The sequence below is a fragment of the Orbicella franksi genome, unplaced genomic scaffold (genome assembly GCF_964199315.1).
Source record: "Orbicella franksi unplaced genomic scaffold, jaOrbFran1.1 SCAFFOLD_32, whole genome shotgun sequence".
Taxonomy (NCBI): Eukaryota; Metazoa; Cnidaria; class Anthozoa; order Scleractinia; family Merulinidae; genus Orbicella; species Orbicella franksi.
The window spans coordinates 110,147-123,887 of NW_027670378.1; the positions used below are offsets into that span (position 1 = coordinate 110,147).

Sequence of the window (13,741 nt, forward strand, 5' to 3'; positions counted from 1 at the left end):
CGACGAGCATCCCTTGCCTTTTGATATGCGAGTCCACCTCCCCCCCCCCCCCCCGGGGTTCCAAATGTCTAACGGGAGGTGAAGGAGTGAAGGAGTGAAGGCGTGAAATCGTTCCACCACTACAACTTGGAGAATAGTATTTTTCAAGTTTAAAAAGGGAACCAAAGAGCGGAGCTAGCCGAGTGTTTGTAGTCTAGTTGAGCCAAGCACGCCGAGAGAGGTCTGGGGAATTTTTTTTTGGCGCAGGCCGGAAGAAAGGGCAAAATGGCAGTTTTGCACTGCCTGGGAGACTGCCGTACAGGAACTAGGCAAAGCTGTGCAATAGTTTGTTTTATTAAGGTCGGGGAGATTGAAGTTGGACGGTGAGCAACTTATCACCATTTATCGTGAATAATTCCATTTACATTTGAATAGATTCGCCGCATTAGCCTCAGTTGCAAGCTAGTTTCAGGATCCATTGTTTTGTAATCATTGAAACACTGTAAATTGTAAATTGTCTAGTGAGAGGAATTTATGAAGTGCATCACTATTAGTTTGCTTTGGCTCATAAAGACAACTTCAGGAAACATTCAGAAATTCAGAAATCCTTGTAGTTTGAGGCTAAGGAGGCATTGTCAAGGCAATCTGTACATGCCCTTTCTTGAGAGATGGGATCGGAAGGGAGGGGAGGTCTACTTTTGGTGCTCAACCAGGAATACATCACGTTGATGCAGGGACGGATCCAGGGGGAGGGTGCAGGGGATGCGCAATCCCCACTCCATGAGATGAAACCTTTTTCGTATACGCCATTCCTTAGTGGTGCACCCCCTCCTAAGGAATATCCTGGATCTGCCCCTGTGATGGAAACAATTATGAAAAAGGTTCCAACCTTTTTAATACATGTGGCCTCCAGAGCCACGTTATCCATTTACACATTTACCTTGCCTCATTTGCCGCATTTCAATGCAATCAACGTGGATGCCCTGGATTGCTGAAGGGCCATTCTTCTCTCCGGTTTGTGAGACGTTTAACCGGTTGAGTAAGAGTTTGCTGATCAATTTTTAGCTGTAAATGTCGAATAGAAGTAAATGTATGTTGAGAAACGTTGGCAAGTAAAGTGCACAAACGCGCATGGGAGCCTTAGTGTAATGATGTCTGTGACTTGCTGTGGATTTGTAGATTCACTCCAAATCTCTATCCCTAGTTGCTCAAGAAAGCATGATTAATTTTAAGCTCAGTTTTAAATGGCTCGAAATACCAGTATACACTGTTTTCTGAGTTACTGAATATGACAAGACAACGAAAGGCACATAAACCTAGTACTATTAGTTCAGTCGCAGTTGAAAGTGTACTATTGTTAAACTATCTCTTACAACGGAACGATCAATATAGGCTCCCGTGTTATACTGCACGGTTTTAATCAGGCCAGAAAAATATTGATACTCTGCGTAAACTGAACAGCCGCAGCATCACCTAGCTGCTTTAATCAAGGGTAAAAGAAAAAAAACTATTTACAAATAGACCACGCCCTCGTAAAAAAACATACCAAAAAATAAAGTTATTACGATGTATTACGGTCCCTGTTATTAATCACATAACCTTTCATGATTCTAAATGAGTGAACAGGAAACAGAAAACATGATGAAGCACTTAATGACGCCATGACCAACAAAAAATATTTTCCATTTTAAGCAGCCAAGACTCCTTATTAAATGCAAACAATTCTGTTATGTCTTATTTCAACAAAACATAACATACTTTTTTTACTAACAGCTCTAGTTTACATTTATAAATGAAATTATTACTTTTTAATGTTTGCAATATATATATCTTTTCGATTTATAAATATTAAAGTTAGAGTATGATGTTCAAGTAAACCTTTCGATTTTCTAGTTGACCTCCATAACAAAAACCAGGAAGAGGGGTTCCATCTATCGTCTCCCCTCCTTGTACCACGCACGGTGGAATATATACGTTTGTGTGTACACCTGAGTCATCAAGAGCAAAGCCATGTGTTGATTATTGAGAACTTTAAAGCAAATATAAGGACTCAGTCTTAGACTCTAACCCTTGAAGCTCAAGTAACCATGAATAATGAATTTCCACCTTAAATCGCTTGAGGAACCATTGTGCACTTTTTTTCGATTCTGAGTAACTAAAAAATGACAACATACCCAATAGCGGTGTGCGAAGTCTGTTGCCTGAGGTTTCTATCGTATGGGTTGCTGGTAAAGTTATTTAGAACTTTGCATGACTCCTGAGTGGGCTGCCAAACAGCTAATATTGTAATCTCTCACAACAGAACGATCTGTTTCCTTCCTATTACAGTCCGTTGACGTAATAACTTTGTTTGAAGTGAGTTCTAAAAAAGACGAGAGAATTCGTGGTGAAAACCATCTACGGAAACTAAGCGGATTGTGGTACCAACTTTCCTCTTTAAGCCCAACTAAGTTTTACAAGGGTCGAAAAATAAGACACTTGAAATAAACACCGCGTCCTTGGAAAAAAAATGCAACCGTTGTCCTGTTTATTTCTCACATCATTTATTCTAATCATCAGAAAACATCAAGGCACTTTCAATTGACGTCATTCAAGCTCTCGAGCTTAAGCTCCTCAGTTAATGGCTTATTTAACGGCAAGTTAATATCGTGTGTTAAAGTGCCTTTTTTGCATACCGCTTTAACTGTAATTTGAACAGATCTAGCTGGCGATTTTCTCGAATACGGCCAGCTACGATATGTCCTTGCTATAAAACGCCCATACCAGTTGGTAATGTTACAGGGAGAGAAATTACAGAGCTTGTAGGCGGTGACGTAACTGGTCATACCTCGAATTCCTCGCGCCAAAGCACAATCGAGTTTGGGCTTTGACAGACAATATCCGTTTGTGTTGAACGTTTAACTCAGTTGTCATGTGTTTTCTATGAACGGAATCAAGAGACGATGTTCTACATCGTCCCTTGACGGAAAACAATAATCAGTACGGCCCCATTTAGTGTTACGTACGTCATGCGTATCTCTGCTGCAGAATTACATGACAACGGTCAGGGCCGGCGGACTTATTTTGTAACCACGATTTACTAAAGGGCGGGGTTGCGAAACTTTGTGCATTTAGAAGGAGGGAAATGAGAGAAAATAAAAGTGACAGAAAAAGATTTTGTTGTTAGAGAGGAAAAATAATTATTAATCTCAAATTAAAGTCTTGAGAAAGTCTACCTAGCACGATATCAATTGAAATCAATATATACAATTGACAAATGATCCTGTTTATGGATTTATGGCCCAGGCGCTTCGTACTTAAAACGAAGATCCCTAAATTACAGTACCGACCAACAAGACGAGCAAAGTAAGATATTTTATACATGTGCAGACAAAAATGGTAAGTAAAAGACTTCCCACTCTCAATGCTGTATTTAGAAATATTTTAGCTCTCCATACAAATTGTGGTGCACTTGTTTTAATGTTAACAGTCGTTGATCTGAGAATGTGTGGCAGGCATGTCTTGAAAGACTCTTTCAGATACAGTAGTGGATGGCTTGCTATATTCTCATCACATGCCTGCTTGACAATGCCTTTATTGTTAGGAGAACTTGGATTTGGATCACATGTTCTCCTGGCTTACTTTGCATACCTGTACATGTGTGTATTCTAAACAGGTTGAACAAGCTTTGTTGGAGCATGTCACAAAATGCCACAGGGAGCAAGTGGTCGAAAAGTCGTGAACTCAAACTTATAACAAGGTTACAAGACTTGTTAATTTCACATTTTGCCATTATACATGTAACTTGTAAGTACAGTAAAAATGGGCAAGCTTTTCTGTCAAAAAACTCAAATTTTCACAAGTTTGATGTAGGATTAACAGGCAGGCGTACATGGCTACAACCAGACGTGTTTAATACATGTAGACCACGTTGTGCAAACGTAAAACCAATAACACGTTTACAAGCTCAAATGAGTCATCTGGCTGGCTGTTAACTTCGGTTGAAATCCTTAGCATGGAACGATCGGGAGTGTTACCGTTCCCCTGTCTGGATAGAATACTAGTCCATCACAGGTAGCTCCACCCTCCTCCCCTCCCCCCTTCCCTTCTTAAGCATCCACCTCAGTTAAGTATCTTGCCCAAGAACATAATTGACGTGGTGATTCAGGTCTGTGTTGTTACCCAGACCTCTCGATCCGGAATCCAGCGCACTAACCAATACCCAGCGATCTTCCAAGCTAGGTACGGTAAGTAAGTAGGTAGGAAGGTATGGCTTTTAACTGTAAGTGTTTTGTGTCTGTTAGATTATATAATTCTGGTGTCACGGAAGAATGTGATGTGGACTGGATGGAAGTGAAATCCGAGTACGACATGTGAGTTATATACAGTCCATCGAAACTGCAACTACTACATGGCAAACATATTCAACAATGCATCCATAAACGCACATAGTAAGAGATGGTAACAATTAGTTAAGTCACTGGGTAACTGTGAAACACTCGTCATCTCTGAATCAAATATATGAATGTATAAACAATAGCCTCCATTTGGCGCAAAAATGTGCTGGGATAATTGCCCGCGGACATTATCTTCACCAGACTCCTTCCCGCCGGGTCGCTTTGCTCTTCGCCACTCGCGCGTGTGACTCAGAGGTGAGCCTGCTCGCAGGCTATCTGTTCCGAAAAGCGAAAATTTTGAGCTTCGAGGAACAGAAAATGTCCAAGGACAAATACACGATCATATTTCTATAGTCAAATGGAGGCTATTGTGTTTATTACCCTTCAAATAGTTTTAGCAACACGCGGGATCTTTTGAAAATTGGGGAATATCACTCGGATATTCCTCAGTTTTAGTTGGAGTATATTTAGTCACGTGATACGTTTAGATCAATCGCGCGCGAGCGAAAATATTCGATGGATTATTAACTGTTGCATAGCAACGCATTAACGTTGCGGGTATTAATTGAGTTTCGCCAACCTAGTCAGGTTTTAATATTATCTGGAAAATTAAGCGGTTATTTTTCCCCTGTTGGAAGACATCTGCTTGTCACATGCAGTGATGTTTAGGTTATGTGTTTCATTGCAGCAATTACTCACCACAGTGGCTCCGCCTGAAGTGGGCTGAAGTGAAAAAGAACGTCCCCAACTATCAGCGGTTGAACTTTGAAGGTTTGTCACATGTTTTGTAGTTTTAGATTTCCGTGTCAATTGTGTTACATATCTTTGACTCGGTACTTCTGTGAATCTGGTCCTACATAAAATTACTAACTACCCCTTCCTTCAGGTTTTGTAAAGCCTTGCCCTTGAGGTCAGTAGTCTTTTCGGTTCGTCAGTCCATCCGTCGGTCGGTCCATCAGTCAGTGAGTCAGTCAGTCCGTCTGTCAGTCATTCAGTCGGTCAGTCCGTCCCTCTGTCCGTCAGTCAGTCAGTCAGTTTATATCAGTAGTCAGAAGTCCGTCAGCCATTTCATTTATTTATTTATTTATTTATCTATTTATTTATCTATTTCTTTATCTATTTATTTATGTATCTATTTATTATTTATTTATGTATCTATTTATTTATATATTTTCATTAATTAATTAATGTATCTATGTATTAGTTAATTGTTTTATTTATTTATTTATTTATTTATGAAGCAAAAACAAGCGAATATTAACGTTAAAAGCCGACGTTTCGGCGTCATTGTGACACCATTCTAAGGCAAAGTGAACAAATAATGCGATATCGATGATTTGATTTCTATAGTCAAATCATCGATATCGCATTGTTTGTTCACTTTGGCTTGAGAATGGTGTCACGATGACGCCGAAACGTCGGCTTTTAACGTTAATATTCCCTCGTTTTTGCTTTAAGAAATCGTTATTTATTTATGTATTTATGTATTTACGTATTTACGTATTTACGTATTTACGTATTTACGTATTTACGTATTTACGTATTTACGTATTTACGTATTTACGTATTTACGTATTTATGTATTTATGTATTTATGTATTTATTTACTTGTTTGTTTATTTCAGATATTGTAGATCATCTGTACCGTGTCTATGGCCAAACTCTGAGAGATAATCTTCAACCTGGGACGTCCAGTGGTGAGATAGAGTAACACCTTTCGTCTTAACATAGCCGTGTAACCAAACGGGAGAAAATCCGCGTGGAAAGATGTTTGTACAGAGACAAGACTTAGCTGTACAAACATGACGGACAGGAAGGCTGCGTCCATCGGTGCTGGTCACGACAACAAAATTCATTGTTAAATCATGCTACGTTCCTTTGAAATCTGTTCGCCAGTCGGTTATCACAGACTGATTCTAACTGAGACAGATTTTCTCTTTAAAAAGGTGCAAAAGGTCTTAACAACTTTCGTCATCGGAATACCATATTCACAATGGTTTTATGAGTATCGCCTTGGAAGTTGAACGATTTACTTATGTTTTAATTGATGTAGTTGTTTCTTTATGGTCTAACATGAGAGGCTGAGAAAGTTGTCTTTATCCCTTTTGTTGACATATCTGTGATAGGCAGTGCTAGGTTGCTCAGACTAACTGCCTAGCTTACATGCACTTAAGAGTTCACGAAGACTCCGTCTGATTCCTCGATTTCTCCACACGTAAATTCCCGGATTGACGCAGCTGTTCAAGAGAACTGCTGTCTCAGCAATTGGATAAATAACATGATATAGCAGATCTCTCGGAGCCAGCCCCGCCTGATCCACTATGGTGACGCACAATGTCGGCATGAAACACAGAAACAACGTTCCCGCGATAAAGGCCACAGTTTTCGAGGCTTTGGCTTCCCGGGGACTTGAGTTCACTTGAGTGGGAGGATCGTTTTCTGTCCCTTCGGAAGTCGAGCCTGTGTGTTGTTACATCTGTACGTTAACTTGAGCGTTACAACGCTTCACCAGTCTGAATATCTTGAAGTACACGAAAGAGGTGACAAGAAAGTTGGTGGCTATGACCGAAGATATAACTCCTGTCTCCTCGTTGCTGTTTATTCCAAATAAAAAACGCACAGATAATAATATTCCAATGGAAATAGCCCAGACCGTGACGGTCACTAAGATAACACGTCTCGAGTTAACCTTTGCCTCGTAAATATAGGGATAAAATACTGCCAAGTACCTTTCCATCGAGATCAGAATCAGTGTTAGAAATGACATGCAGATACATATTACCCCAGAGAAGGAGTATATAAGCAGCTTGTCGCATGGAAAGCTGTCTAGACTCGCAGTCAGTTTGCTCGCCTGATAAACAACGTATGAAGGTTGGACAAAAACCCCAACCATCAAATCCGTGAACGCTAAACATAGAATAGAGGTGTTCGCAACAGTTCTTAGTTGTACTTTCCTAAGCACAGCCATGAAGACCAAGATATTCCCTGCAACTGTTAATGGACACAGAAAACTGTTGAAGACACACAAGACGACAGACACCGAGCGAAACAGGACAGCTGAAGGAAAGGGTACCATTTTAAGACCAAATGATGTTATGTCTTCGCAAACACGCTTCTCGGTTGTGTCACTACTTGAATTGGGAGCTGTGAGTGGTCGTTCGTTCATCTTGAATTTGTCCCAAACCGTAATCAGACTTAAGTGTTTAAATTTGAGAAAAATCTGCAATAAACTGCAAATCTAAAATTTTGTAATGGTTGATATTTGCGTTGCATCTGCCATTCTTTCGTTGTCTGCCTTGCCTTCTTAACTTCCTCTTAAATTTACATTAGAGTCAAGTGGTGTGAACGTTTCATCTCATTTGTTTATCTGGGACAAATAACCTGACAGGCGCCACAAAGCGAGCAAACTTAAACGTGACACTTTGCTAAGCTCTGTGGATTTAGCTTTGTCAATTTTCAGCCAGTTTCAGAAGTTGAATCAACAGAAACTAATACGCTTCTCTCGTCTCATTCTCATCTTGAAAAGTTTCTCAAGATTTCTCAATTGCTTGCTTTGTTCTTGTCGACGTTCTTCAAACTTATCCGGTCTTTCATCAATTTCAAATAAACATTTATAAAGATTGTAGCATTTTTGATTCCGCGGAGTATCTTTTATTGACAATTGTCTACGCGCCAGTGTTGTATCAGATGGTAAAATATCGCTTGTAACACCTCAGCAAACAACTAAATTCTCGAAAGTGATTGGTTGTTCTTCAGCTATGAGCGCGAGCGGTTTACGTTGTACGCAGCTGCCTTTCAGAAGCAGTAGCTCCTGATATCAACATAGGCCTTGATGAAATTAACATGAACAATTTCAACTATAAGCTACCATCAATAAATGATCACAAATAAAAAGCGCTTAAACTAACAAAACTATTTACTATAAATAGGAGCCCATGGGCTCCTCCTATAAAACAATATATATCAGGAATTAAAATACAAAATAGTTGAAGAGATAATCCTATTTGCTTAGCATATTTAAAATGTGCGTTATTAGACCTGTCCAGCTGCATATAGTTAATCAGTGAATGGGTAGGGGGCGAACGTGAGCGATTGGCGCTTATCTTGTCATGCCATTTTAAGTTCGCCTTCGTCCTGTTTTATACTCGTTTCGCTTTTTACCCACCGTTTCTCATGCCTGGAGATGAGGGTGCAGATTGACGGGGGTTGGGGAGCGGAGGTTGCTGGGGAGGGGTCAGCTTCGCTTTCTCCCCGGCTTTGCTTACTTCGGCAAACAGTACAGATCTGTTCTGAAAATTTACTCCTATAGTTGCCGCTGCTTAGTTTCAGAGCGGACGATTATTTTAGAACCAGTCAGTGTCTTGTTTGATTTATATGTAAAGACTGATAAAAGGATGAAATAATCCTTAAAAAGACCAAGGACAATGTCCTTCGATGTACCTTTTCACAAGCTAGTAGACATGCAGGGTTATATCCTGCATTGCTGCTACGGTGACGCCAAGAATATCCCCTCTTGTTAAAATGAAATTTAATTTTTTTTTCAGTGCATTGTGTCTGAAAGCACGAGCCCATGACCTCCTGTTGAAAGTTATGACAGTAAGTCATTAGCGGGCTTCTCCGAGCTAAATTTCTTCCTCGACTAAATTTAGTGTGTTATAGCTTGCGTTAAACTCCCGCTGCTCAGGCGCCCGAAATGACTTTGTCTTTTATAATAGCAGCCGTGATTAGACTGAATTGAACTCAACCTGCACGGGTAGTGACCGCCCATAAGCGGTTTAATAAAATTCTCAGTCAGAATTCAAAATTCAGGTCAGAGCAGCAAAATTAATGTCACTTGTTCCACCAATGAAGTAGTGATCTTACACTGAGTTGATAGCAGTAGTTACACAGCTGAGTTATTAGCCTGTGAACTGGCTTCCAATTGGGTCTTAGAGCGAATCAAAGTGGCTGTGAGCCACTGAACTTGGAAACTTGAAATTATGAAAGGGTGTTATGAGGCATTGCTCATTAAGGTTACTCCAAACCTTCGCGGGGCTACTTTTTCCAAATTTTCTTTTTTCCAAGCAAATTGCAGTTCATTATTCAAGGTAACATTTTCCAAAAAAATGAAAATAAAATATCAAAACGCGCGCGAGTTATTAGGAAAAAGAGGTTTTTTTAATAATAGTTAATAAACCGTCAAGGTGTGGACTCCTCAGCGACCCTTTCGCGGTAAACGGCTTAATCCAGAGATCCTATATCAAATACTTCATGTCCGTCAAGAGTACCTTTTTGTGATCACACTGCTCCTCAGTTTCTTTTTGTTTTGTTGCACATCGCTTTTCTCCGTTTTGCCCTTTATTATTGACCACCGGCCTAAAACGTGACGGTAACACTATCGCTTTACCGCGAAGCTCAACTTTCCTTACTGTGAACGCTAGGGGTTCTGTTATTTCCTTGACTGGCGGCATTTTGAGTTGACATATCCCTCTGAGAAGGCGTGACATGTTTATAAACCTTTAGAAGGCGAAAACTTGCACTCGTTTTTCTAGGGAATCCCTCCTCTTTAAATGAATTAATTGGGTAGGTAGAATCGACGGTTTTCCTTGAAATTTGGCCAGAACATTTACTGACAGATACGGGACAAAAACATGACGGCGAATTCTTTTGTTTCAAATACTTTCGTCGTGGCGGTCTCTAACGCAACCGTTTACGCGAATCTTTCGATAGTGGAACTTGACAGATCTATAAAAAGATAACCAATAGAAATGAAAGAAAATGCTGACACGCTTTGAGAGATTGATGCTTTGTGATTAACACTGCACAGTTTTTTTGCATCAGCGATCGCATTTGATACCTGATTAATTCGCCGGAATTTCAGTCGGTCGTTTTGGCGTTGACGGCTTCTGCCGTCTTAGGAAAGCAGTCGGCAAAAAAGAATGTAATTTTATCGAATTCTACATTTTATAACCTTTCTATTGATATTTAGTAGAATTCTACTAGTATACTAATGCAAATGCTGCAATCTGATTGGCTGAGCTACTTCGGCCTCATCAACTATCACCTCATAGAAATCTCGAGCTCATAATCTAATTGTTAAATAGTTTGTGGGGGTTTCCTTCAAAACAGCGTGCGTACGCATTTTTTTCTGGAGGACACCCGCGAAGGTTCGAAGTAACCTTAAGGAACTAGTTGTGATGTGAGGGCAGTCTAGCTTTCGAACAAGCCCATAAAGCCTTTTTCCATTCAGGGGTGTGTCGTGATATTTGCAAAATGAAAAAGTTTAATATTAAGAAACTGTTTGTTACTCAGGCCTGCCTACACAACCTCGTTCCCAGGGTCTTTTCAGGTTGCAGCCTACACGGTTTACATTACCTGTATCTGTACATGTCTTCCTTGTGCTGTAGTCAAAAACGGTAAGATCATTTTGTTTGGTCAGAAGTGAGGTACATAGACTGAGCGAAACACTTGAGCCTGCGGTTCGTAAATATATTATGAAATACTTTGGCCCTTTGGGTAACTGATGTACAATTAGCGCAGTCTGATAAGTGCTGAAATCCTAGCGGTGACTACTGATTACTTTTCCTTTTCTTCTTCATTGTTTTTTCTTTTTCTGTCAAAAAACCATTCACCGAAAGGTAGTGTTTGTCTTTCCGTTTCTTGTGTTAAAAAAAATCGTCTGGAACCTTTAATCATTCGTTTATATCGATTGCTTTCGAACTCACAATATCACGTAGGTTTGTGAAGGCAACACCGCGAAGACTTTCCCTGAATCTAAACGCTTAGGTAAAACCGTAAGTATTTTCCTTACAACGAAAAAATCGTTATACCTTCTACCTCTCGAAAATAACTAACTTGACACGCTGCAAGCGACTGTAAAACGGCCTTAGACGGCTGATGTTCGAAACCCGGGGGGACCCCTGCATGAAAAGCGGGGATGCCCGTCGTCTCGGGTACAAATCAAGGATTCTGGTCTCACTTAGGGTGTTGATGACAAAACGTCACCATTTTTAGCTGTCAAAGTATCCTTTAAGGTGTACTCGAGGAAATAATAAAAGAAACGCTCTCATTTAATTTGTGTTTTCAGGCTTGATTTCCGCTGATCTCTCGAGTACGCGAGTCGGGTCTACAAGTGCGCGCTGGATCCTTTCTTGAACAGCGACTAGCGATCGAACCTATTCCGTTTTAAATGGTGTCTTTCAGGGGTCTAATGGAGCTCAAGCAACGTCCACATTAGTCTCCCTTAGGAGTTAAATTCATATTTTCCGACGAGCATCCCTTACCTTTTGATATGCCAGTCTACCTCCCCCCCCCCCCCCACCGGGGTTCCAAATGTCTAACGGGAGGTGAAGGAGTGAAGGAGTGAAGGAGAGAAATCGTTCCACCACTACAACTTGGAAAATAATATTTTCCAAGTTTAAAAAGGGAACCACAGAGCGGAGCTAGCCGAGTGACTATGGTCTAGTTGAACCAAGCACGCCGAGAGAGGTCTGGGGAATTGTTTTGGCGCACGCCGGAAGAAAGGGCAAAATGGCAGTTTTGCACTGCCTGGGAGAAAGCCGCACAGGAACTAGGCAAAGCTGTGCAACAGTTTGTTTGATTAAGGTCGTGAATTATTCCATTTACATTTGAAAAGATTCCCCGTATTAGCCTCAGCTGCAAGCTGGTTCCAGGATCCATTGTTTTGTAGACATTGAAACACTGTAAATTGTTTAGTGAGAGGAATTTATGAAGTGCGTCACTATTAGTTTGCTTTGGCTCATAAAGACAACTTCAGGAAACATTCAGAAATTCAGAAATCCTTGTAGTTTGAGGCTAAGGAGGCATTGTCAAGGCAATCTGTACATGCCCTTTCTTGAGAGATGGGATCGGAAGGGAGGGGAGGTCTACTTTTGGTGCTCAACCAGGAATACATCAGGTTGATGCAGGGACGGATCCAGGGGGAGGGTGCAGGGGATGCGCAATCCCCACTCCATGAGATGAAACCTTTTTCGTATACGCCATTCCTTAGTGGTGCACCCCCTCCTAAGGAATATCCTGGATCTGCCCCTGTGATGGAAACAATTATGAAAAAGGTTCCAACCTTTTTAATAGATGTGGCCTCAAGAGCCACGTTATCCATTTACACATTTACCTTGCCTCATTTGCCGCATTTCAATGCAATCAACGTGGATGCCCTGGATTGCTGAAGGGCCATTCTTCTCTCCGGTTTGTGAGACGTTTAACCGGTTGAGTAAGAGTTTGCTGATCAATATTTAGCTGTAAATGTCGAATAGAAGTAAATGTATATTGAGAAACATTGGCAAGTAAAGTGCACAAACGTGCATGGGAGCCTTAGTGTAATGATGTCTGTGACTTGCTGTGGATTTGCAGATTCACTCCAAATCTTTATCCCTAGTTGCTCAAGAAAGCATGATTAATTTTTAGCTCAGTTTTAAATCGCTCGAAATACCAGTATACACTGTTTTCTGAGTTACTGAATATGACAAGACAACGAAAGGCACATAAACCTAGTACTATTAGTTCAGTCGCAGTTGAAAGTGTACTATTGTTAAACTATCTCTTACAACGGAACAATCAATATAGGCTCCCGTGTTATACTGCACGGTTTTAATCAGGCCAGAAAAATGTTGATACTCTGCGTAAAGTGAACAGCTGCAACATCACCTAGCTGCTTTAATCAAGGGTAAAAGAAGAAAAACTATTTACAAATAGACCACGCCCTCGTAAAAAAACATACCAAAAAAAAAGTTATTACGATGTATTACGGTCCCTGTTATTAATCACATAACCTTTCATGATTCTAAATGAGTGAACAGGAAACAGAAAACATGATGAAGCACTTAATGACGCCATGACCAACAAAAAATATTTTCCATTTTAAACAACCAAGACTCCTTATTAAATGCAAACAATTCTGTTATGTCTTATTTCAACAAAACATAACATACTTTTTTTTACTAACAGCTCTAGTTTACATTTATAAATGAAATTATTACTTTTTAATGTTTGCAATATATGTATATCTTTTCGAATTTGTAAATATTAAAGTTAGAGTATGAGGTTCAAGTAAACCTTTCGATTTTCTAGTTGACCTCCATAACAAAAACCAGGAAGAGGGGTTCCATCTATCGTCTCCCCTCCTTGTACCACGCACGGTGGAATATATACGTTTGCGTGTACACCTGAGTCATCTAGAGAAAAGCCATGTGTTGATTATTGGCAACTTTAATTTAAAGCAAATATAAGGACTCAGTCTTAGACTCTAACCCTTGAAGCTCAAGTAACCATGAATAATGAATTTCCACCTTAAATCGCTTGAGGAACCATTGTGCACTTTTTTTTCGATTCTGAGTTACTGAAAAATGACAACATACCCAATAGCGGTGTGCGAAGTCTGTTGACCG

At 40.2% G+C, this 13,741-nt stretch overlaps 1 pseudogene; it reads right to left on the minus strand.

Annotated features, from left to right (window-relative positions):
* Positions 1–6,453: 6,453 nt before the first annotated feature.
* Positions 6,454–7,723, minus strand: LOC145471175 (histamine H2 receptor-like; annotated as a pseudogene).
* Positions 7,724–13,741: the final 6,018 nt, after the last annotated feature.